The sequence below is a fragment of the Mchenga conophoros genome, linkage group LG22, assembly GCF_057382185.1.
Source record: "Mchenga conophoros isolate Kocher_MC1m ecotype Shallow Benthic linkage group LG22, M_conophoros_male_GT1.1, whole genome shotgun sequence".
NCBI classification, from domain to species: Eukaryota; Metazoa; Chordata; class Actinopteri; order Cichliformes; family Cichlidae; genus Mchenga; species Mchenga conophoros.
Genome location: NC_140546.1, coordinates 38772140 through 38781383, shown reverse-complemented (window position 1 = coordinate 38781383; position 9244 = coordinate 38772140). Strand labels below are relative to the sequence as shown.

At 42.4% G+C, this 9244-nt stretch overlaps 3 non-coding genes across 3 annotated transcripts; 1 reads left to right on the top strand and 2 right to left on the bottom strand.

Annotated features, from left to right (window-relative positions):
* Window positions 1–3335: 3335 nt before the first annotated feature.
* Window positions 3336–3407, bottom strand: trnah-gug (transfer RNA histidin (anticodon GUG)). Its single transcript has one exon. It is a non-coding gene; the product is annotated as a tRNA-His (tRNA).
* Window positions 3408–8390: 4983 nt separating this feature from the next.
* trnah-gug (transfer RNA histidin (anticodon GUG)) lies at window positions 8391–8462 on the bottom strand. The gene has a single exon. It is a non-coding gene; the product is annotated as a tRNA-His (tRNA).
* Window positions 8463–8868: 406 nt separating this feature from the next.
* Window positions 8869–8940, top strand: trnah-gug (transfer RNA histidin (anticodon GUG)). The gene has a single exon. It is a non-coding gene; the product is annotated as a tRNA-His (tRNA).
* The last annotated feature ends 304 nt before the right edge of the window (window positions 8941–9244 follow it).

Sequence of the window (9244 nt, the reverse complement as noted above, 5' to 3'; positions counted from 1 at the left end):
AACAAGACAGTGTACATCACTGTCACAACAACGTTTGTTTTCATTCAAAGGCTTTATGGTTTTTCCTGTAATACCTGGTGGGCTGGTCTCTAGTCAAAATGCCCGGGCTGATTTTTTGTCCCAGTCCAGCCCTGCGCTTAGGCACCGTGTTTCCTGCCAGGTAAGCGACGCTCAGCAACGTGGTGACGTCATTCGGGGCGACTGGAATCGATAAGGGAATCGTTTGCAAAAATGGCAAACAATTCCAAGGAATTGAAACAGTGGGAACCGGTTCTCAACAGGAACCGGGTTTCGATACCCATCCCTATTAGTGACCAGTGTTGGTCAAGTTACAGGTGAAAAAAGTAATCAGTAATTAATTACTGATTACTTCCCCAAAAAAGTAATCCCGTTACTTTACTGATTACTTATTTTCAAAAGTAATTAATTGCTTAGTTACTTAGTTACTTTTTAAAAACACGATTTACAACCTGAATAGGTGATAAAGTGATAGATCTTTCAGCCCAATTCTACTTTTTCTACATAATCCATCATACAAAATGTAATCAAATGGAAAAGTTCCTTTTTAAAACTTGTTTTATTAGTTTTAATCTTTTAACTTTATGCATTGAGCAAAAAATGTAATTATATGCAACATTCTCTGACTGGAAGAAATTTGTTTAATATTCAAACCTATTTTCTGCACATTCCAGCACATAAAATAAATATATATATATATATATATATATATATATATTTGTGTTTACACTCACTCTTTGAGATGCAAGTAAAGCACAGCAGAAAATAAATAAAGTCAAAGACTCAGCGGTCCTGTTGCTCTATTTTCACCTGTAAAGCAGGAGTAGGGCAGGTGGAGGTTTACCCTGGTGCAGGTGTGCCGCAGCGGTCAGTGGAAGAATCCGCGAGTTTCTCTGTGAGTTTCCCATTACGTGGTAGCGCACTCAGTGCTTGCTTGGAAGTTTAGGAGTTTTTTTGCTGTAAAAAGAAGTTTTCTTCCCACGCACAACGGATGCTAATGTTTTTGTCACTTTTTATGGAATCAAACTCAAAGTAAGGTCAGTACTTCCACGCTTTAAACGCTGCACGCTCACATTCTCTCCCGCACTCGATATATTATCCATTGTTGCTCTGCACACAGCTGTTGTCACAAACGTCGCACTTGCTTACGTCACTGTCATGAGACATTCTCGCAAAAAATCACGGTTTTAGTAACGCAGCGTTCCTACGGGAAAGTAACGGTAATCTAATTACCGTTTTTGCAATAGTAATCCCTTACTTTACTCGTTACCTGAAAAAAGTAATCGGATTACAGAAACTGAGAAAACCACTGATAAAGGTATCAGTTTAAAAGGTATACATTGCCCCGTCCTTCAGTTATCGCATAAGAACATTTTCAGAAAACTTGACCTCTGACTTTTACCTTGAGGTTGAGAAAAATCATAATTACTTCTTTCTTGAGTTATCACATTCACAAGATTTACAGAAACCTAAAAAGTGCTTCAGTAAATATATTGTTATTGTGCAGGAGCATCACAAGCATTTAAGTTTTTGAGAAAAACATGTCAAATTGTGAATGTGAGTATGAGCACACAGAAAGGAGATGATAGTGGACATGAACAAGAAGAAGAGGCCTCGCCAGCCGCTGTTTATCCAGGAGAATGAAGTGGAGAGGGTGAGCAGCTTTTGGCACCTCAGCTTTCACATCAGTGAGGACCTCACTTGGACACTGAACACCACACAGCTGGTCAAGAAGGCTCAGCAGCGGCTGTATTTCCTGAGGAGGCTGAGGAAATTTGGTATGTTGGCCAAGATCCTCAGCAGCTTCTACAGCTGCACTGTGGAGAGCACATTGACCAGCCGCATCACTGCATGGTATGGCAGAACTACTGCTATGGATCGCAAACGCCTGCAGAGAGTGATAACAACTGCGGAGAAGATCATCAGGACTCTGCTGCCCTCTCTGCAGAGCATCTACCATCGCAGAGTCCAGAGGACACCTGCCTCCACCCACAAAGACCCCACACACCCTCAACACGAACTGTTCACACTTCTGCCCTCGAGACGAAGGTTTAGAAGTGTGAAATCCAGAATGTCCCGACTCAACAACTCCTTCAGCCCCACTGCTATCAGACTCCTGAACAGCTGACGTAACTCAACTGCAATTTGCACAACAGGGGACGTTGCACACTAAGTTCATTTTGCACATTAAGCTCCTTTGTACATCCATCTACATTGACATCTGCATACCTCACTTGTCTACACTTATTTTTGTACTTGTGTTTTTATCTTTCGTTATTTTTATCCTTATTTTTATCTTTATTTATCTTCATATTTTTTCTTATTTTTATACTTATTTTTATCTTGTTCCTTTAACCCTTACCCTAACTTGGCATTTGCGTATGGACAGGAAAGGAAGAATTTCATTGCACAGAGAAATGCTATTTCTTCTGTATACATGACAATAAACACTCTGAATCTTGAATCTTTGAACAACTCGCTCGAGGAAATGACACACAGTCAGGATTTCTTTGATTCTTTATTTAACGTGAAACATTGCCAGCTTGGGGAAAAAACACAGGTGATCCTGAGATTTAAGGAACAAACAGCAGCTTTAGATAAGACTTTCTGGTAGCTGAGATCAGCACCGTGTTAAGGACAAACACTTTGACCAGACTTTTGTGCGTGTACATTTTTATCCACAAAGTTCTTAAAAGGGTGCAAAACCCATCAGAGTATGGATGACATGTAACAGTAAAAGACACTGAATTTTAGGTTAGATTTAAGATTTCCAACAAAGACATAACACAGCCACAAAAATAAAAGGGTTAAAGTATTTAACAAAAAAATCGAAATGATCTTTAAAAACAGCTGTTTGTATCAAGTTATGTCACATTTTCTCAAATAAAATTAATATAATAAAGTAAAATAGACATTAATTCAAATAAAAAATTAAGTATAAAATATAAGAAAATGTTTGGTTTGTAGTGCCACCTTTTGTGTAGGAACACATGAGTAAAAATGTCATTGATCCAGCGTTGATGAGTCATATCAAGAAGTCAAAGCCTTTATGCCTTAGACTTTATGGACGCAGCTTTTTGTCGTTAATTTCTGAACTCTTGTGCTGCTTTTCCCTAACTCAGTAAGCCGTTGTAGAAATGACAAAATAAAGTAAATAGTGCACAGCGTGCGGTTGCTTTTTGTTACCCACTGATCACCGGTTACAAGTTGACTTCTTAAATTAATCTGTTTTTATTATTATATCAAACGTCATGTATCTGTTTTTGTCTCATCTCTCGTGCAAATTTCAGACAGGTGCTTTAAAAGCTTCACCTCAATGCCGTGACCCGGATTCGAACCGGGGTTGCTGCGGCCACAACGCAGAGTACTAACCACTATACGATCACGGCTGGTCAGCTGCAGACTGAAAGTCCATGTAGTCAGTCACCTCCAATCCACAGGAGTCCATTTTAAACCCACTAAGCAGGACTGTACGTTTTAAGTTTGACACTTTTAGGTCGTATCAACATTAGAACTACAAACATTTCGTGCTTTTCACTGCCAGTTACAGTCTGGATCTTGCTTTTTTTTTTCTTATTTCACCGTAAAAACTGGAATCTGCGTGTAACAGCTGACCTGCACGATGTGCAGAAGAGCACCAAAATGTATTTACGGTCAGACCACGCGAGGTCCCTGTGTTAATGCAGATACTGTTACTGTGCCACGTGCGTAAATGTGCGCACCGTAGACACAGAGTTTGAGATCGATATGAAGGAAAAAACACAATAAAGATTGCAGATGATCATTTTCTGACCAGCCGTGATCGTATAGTGGTTAGTACTCTGCGTTGTGGCCGCAGCAACCCCGGTTCGAATCTGGGTCACGGCAGAGTGGATATGATTTCATTTTGGGGAGCTTCACACTTTAAGTGGTGACTAGTTGTTTGTGTGCGTTTCCATTTTTTGTCTTTTGTTCTCTTCTCACTCTACGTCCTGAGTACTGAGTCAGGATGTAGAGTGAGCACTCAGTACAGGTGTTTTGAGGCAACGAGTTTCCAAACATTTTTTAAGTTCTGGGAACTGATTAGACAAACCGTGGGTAACACAGGAAGTCAAAGCTGTCCTCAATATGAAGAAGAAGGCTTTCAGGAGCAAGTGAAGGAGGAGATGAAAGCAGCACAGCGGGAGGTGAAACGCTGCCTGAGGGAAGCAAAGGACACCTACAGGAGGAAGGTGGAGCAGAAGTTGGAGAGGAACAATATGAGGGAGGTCTGGAATGGTGTGAAAACCATCACAGGCCACAACACCAAGAAAAGCACAGTGGGGGGGACTGTGGAGAAGGCAAACGAACTCAACAACTTCTTCAACAGGTTTGACCAGCCCACAACCCCCCCACCCTCACCCTCACCTTTACTACAGAGTCCTCTCCCCACTCTCCTACCTCCCTCGCTTCCCCCCTTCCTGACACCATGACACCCCCCTCCTCCAATCCCTCTCTCAGCAGCAAGACATCTCCCCCCCTCCCCTCCTCCCAAACATCTCCCAGTGTCACAGTGGATCAGGTCAGGAGACAACTGAGGAAGCTTCGCCCCAGGAAGGCAGCAGGCCCAGACAAGGTGTGTCCTAGGATGCTAAAGGCGTGTGCTGCTGAACTTGGGGAGCCTCTACAACGAGTCTTCAATCTCAGTCTGCGACTGGGGAGAGTGCCCGCCCTATGGAAGACATCCTGCATCGTCCCGGTCCCCAAAAGGAACCGGCCCAATGAGCTGAATGACTTCCGACCGGTGGCACTGACGTCACATCTTATGAAGACTCTAGAGCGGCTCTTCCTCAACCTCCTCCGACCACAGGTGCAACATGCCCAGGACCCACTACAGTTTGCATACAAGGCGGGTGTCGGAGTGGAGGATGCCATCCTGTACCTCCTACACAGAGCCCACTCACACCTGGATGGGGGAAAAGGCACGGTCAGGATCCTGTTTCTTGACTTTTCCAGTGCCTTTAATACCATCCGGCCCTGTATGCTTCAGGAAAAACTGAACAGGATGGAGGTGGACCCCTGCCTGGTGGCTTGGATATCCGACTACCCAGTGTTGGGGAGTAACGGAATACATGTACCGCCGTTACGTATTTAAAATACAAAATATGAGTAACTGTATTCCGTTACAGTTACCGTTTAAAAGGGTGGTATTCAGAATACAGTTACTTTGTTGAAATAAATGGATTACACTGCGGTACTTTCCTGTTTCATTTTGTCGCGGGTCAGGACTGTTTGGGTTTTGTTTGACAGCTACGTTCTGTTGTTCCAGGCGGCAGCGTTACGGTTGCCATGGTTACAGGGCGACGCTCTCTCTCTCTCTGCGACTGTGTGTTTCCTGGGTGAGAGAGCGCCTTTTCGTTGTTGTGCTAAGCTAACAGGCAGAATGCTACAAGCATAGCTCTAAAGAATGTAGCATCATGGGCAGTGTAGTCCGTGTTGCAGGGAGAATGGACTGCCATACACATTATGGGTCTGTGAGCGCGAGGAGGGAGAAAAAAGGGAATGGAAAGGTACGAGTTGTCATCGAGGAAAAACGGGAGCTGGAAGCATGTAAATATAATAATAACCACTGCAGCCAAGAAGAGTGCCTGACGAGCCCAGTTGTAAGTAAGCTATTAAGACTCGACTGTACACCGTGTTCGTGTTTTCCTCCGAAAACAATAAGTTCCGTTGGAGCAGCCTTTCAACGCCTCTCTCTGTCTCTCGCAAGAAAAGTTGACCCACACAACAAAGTAAAGCTATTTTTCGGCTACCAGCCGACAGGGACCCCGCCGTATTAGTCAGAGGTCCCTTTACTACAGTTCGGAGTCGCGGACCTTCAGTAATAGTAATAAATCACACAGCAATAGTACATTCACGTTGTTGTAAAAAGCATGATAATATATTAAGTAATCCAAAGTATTCAGAATACGTTACTGTCATTGAGTAACGTAACGGAATACGTTACAGAATACATTTTGGGGCATGTATTCTGTATTCTGTAATGGAATACATTTTAAAAGTAACCTTCCCAACACTGCGACTACCTCACCGACAGACCACAGTACGTCAGGCTGAAGGACATCACGTCTGACACTGTGGTCAGCAGCACAGGAGCACCACAGGGAACTGTGCTGTCCCCTCTTCTCTTCACCCTGTACACCTCTGACTTCTGCTACAACTCTGAATTATGCCATATTCAGAAGTTTGCAGATGACACGGCCATCATGGGGTGTATCTGGGATGATCAGGAAGAGGAGTACAGAAGTCTGGTGAGGAACTTTGTCGCATGGAGTCACACAAACCACCTGCAACTCAACACCTCAAAGACTAAGGAACTGGTTGTGGACTTCGGGAGGTCCAGAGAAGGTCCACTGCCGGTTCAGGTAGAGGGGGAGGAGGTGGAGGTGGTCAACAAGTACAAGTACCTCGGGCTGTGGGTGGACAATAAACTGGACTGGTCATGCAACACAGAGCACCTGTATAAAAAAGCCCAAAGCCGACTGTACTTCCTCAGGAGGCTGAGGTCTTTTAACATCTGCAGGAAGCTCCTGAGGATGTTTTACCAGTCGGTGGTTGCTGGAGTACTTTTCTATGCTGTGGTGTGCTGGGGGAGCAGCACAGCAAAGAAGGACTCATCCAGGCTGGAGAAACTGATCAGGAAGGCTGGCTCTGTGGTCGGCATGAAGCTGGACACTCTGGTGACAGTGGCAGAGAAAAGGACATTAAAGAAACTGCTGGGCATCCTCTGCACACGGCCATTAACAACCAGAAGAGTCTGTTCAGTGACAGGTTGCTTCTCCCCAAGACAAGAACTAACAGACTTAAAAACTCCTTTGTCCCACACGCCATCAGACTGTTTAACTCCTCTCTGGAGGGGAGAGGGAGGGGAAACAGGAGGACAAAGGAGGGGGGAACAACTAAGCTGTAGTGCCTCTTCACCTCACTGTGCAATACCTTGTGCAATACTTTTGTAAATAGTCAACAGTGCAATAGACTCAATACTTGAAATGTGCAATTCACTTGTATTTTTATTTTTATTCCTATTTATTCTATTTACCCCCTTCGTATATTTTATTTATATTTGTCTCTGTATTATATATGTGTGTGTGTGTGTGTATATATATATATATATAACAATTCTGTAACTGTAACTTCGGTCGTTGCTGTGCTTTTTTTGGAAGTCGAATTTCCCAGAGGAACCCACCCGAGGGATTAATAAAGTTCTATCTTATCTTATCTTATCTTATCTTATCTTATTTTATGCCTTTACCGCCCTCTTGTGGCAAGATGTGATCATGTGTTTCCTTTGCTGAATTATTTGTCACTTAATGCCTTTAGGCTGCACCGATTGACTGATTGTCCACCTGCTCCAACTCCTTATGAAACACGTGTGTAATTGAATAATGATTGAAACTCTAATCATTATTCTGATGACAGTACAAAACTTGACTTTTACCTCGAGGTTGAGGAAAATTCTAGTTGTTTCTTTCTTGCGTTGTCACATTTACAAGAATTACAGAAATCTAAAAAGTGTTCCAGTAAATATGTTGTTATACTGCAAGAGCATCACAAGCATTCAACATGAAACCTTCCCAGCTTGGGGAAAAAACACAGGTGATCCTGAGATTTAATGAAGAAACAGCAGCTTCAGATAAGACTTTCTGGTAGCTGAGATCAGCACCGTGTTAAGCACGAACACTTTGACCAGACTTTGTGCGTGTACATTTTTATCCACAAAGTTGTTGAAAGGATGCAAAACCCATCAGAGTATGGATGACATGTAACAGTAAAAGACACTGAATTAAAACAAATGTGATTGAACAGAAGATTTCCAACAAAGACATAACACAGCCACAAAAATAAAAGGGTTAAAGTATTTTAAAAAATTCAAAATTAAGATAAAAACAAGTATTTGTATCAAGTTATGTCACATTTTCTCAAAAACAATAAAAGTAATAAAGTAAAATAGTTATTCAAATAAAAAAATTAAGTATAAAATATAAGAAAATGTTTGGTTTGTAGTGCCACCTTTTGTGTAGGAACACATGAGTAAAAATGTCATTGATCCAGCGTTGATGAGTCATATCAAGAAGTCAAAGCCTTTATGCCTTAGACTTTATGGACGCAGCTTTTTGTCGTTAATTTCTGAACTCTTGTGCTGCTTTTCCCTAACTCAGTAAGCCGTTGTAGAAATGACAAAATAAAGTAAATAGTGCACAGCGTGCGGTTGCTTTTTGTTACCCACTGATCACCGGTTACAAGTTGACTTCTTAAATTAACCTGTTTTTATTATTATATCAAACGTCATGTATCTGTTTTTGTTTCGACTCTTGTGCAAATTTCAGACAGGTGCTTTAAAAGCTTCACCTCAATGCCGTGACCCGGATTCGAACCGGGGTTGCTGCGGCCACAACGCAGAGTACTAACCACTATACGATCACGGCTGGTCAGAAAATGATCATCTGCAATCTTTATTGTGTTTATTCCTTCATATCGATCTCAAACTCTGTGTCTACGGTGCGCACATTTACGCACGTGGCACAGTAACAGTATCTGCATTAACACAGGGACCTCGCGTGGTCTGACCGTAAATACATTTTGGTGCTCTTCTGCACATCGTGCAGGTCAGATGTAACATGCAGATTCCAGTTTTTATGGTGAAGTAAGAAAAAAAGAAGCAAGATCCAGACTGTAACTGGCAGTGAAAAGCACGAAATGTTTGTAGTTCTAATGTTGATACGACCTAAAAGTGTCAAACTTAAAATGTACAGTCCTGCTTAGTGGGTTTAAAATGGACTCCTGTGGATTGGAGGTGACTGACTACATGGACTTTCAGTCTGCAGCTGACCAGCCGTGATCGTATAGTGGTTAGTACTCTGCGTTGTGGCCGCAGCAACCCCGGTTCGAATCCGGGTCACGGCATTGAGGTGAAGCTTTTAAAGCACCTGTCTGAAATTTCCACGAGAGATGAGACAAAAACAGATACATGACGTTTGATATAATAATAAAAACAGATTAATTTAAGAAGTCAACTTGTAACCGGTGATCAGTGGGTAACAAAAAGCAACCGCATGCTGTGCACTATTTACTTTATTTTGTCATTTCTACAACGGCTTACTGAGTCACAGTTTCCTTCCACATATAGCTTTGCAAAAACTGCATAAAAAGCACTTGCAGCAACAAAAACATAATATTCCAGAAACACGCTTTGCCGATCCGATCAGCT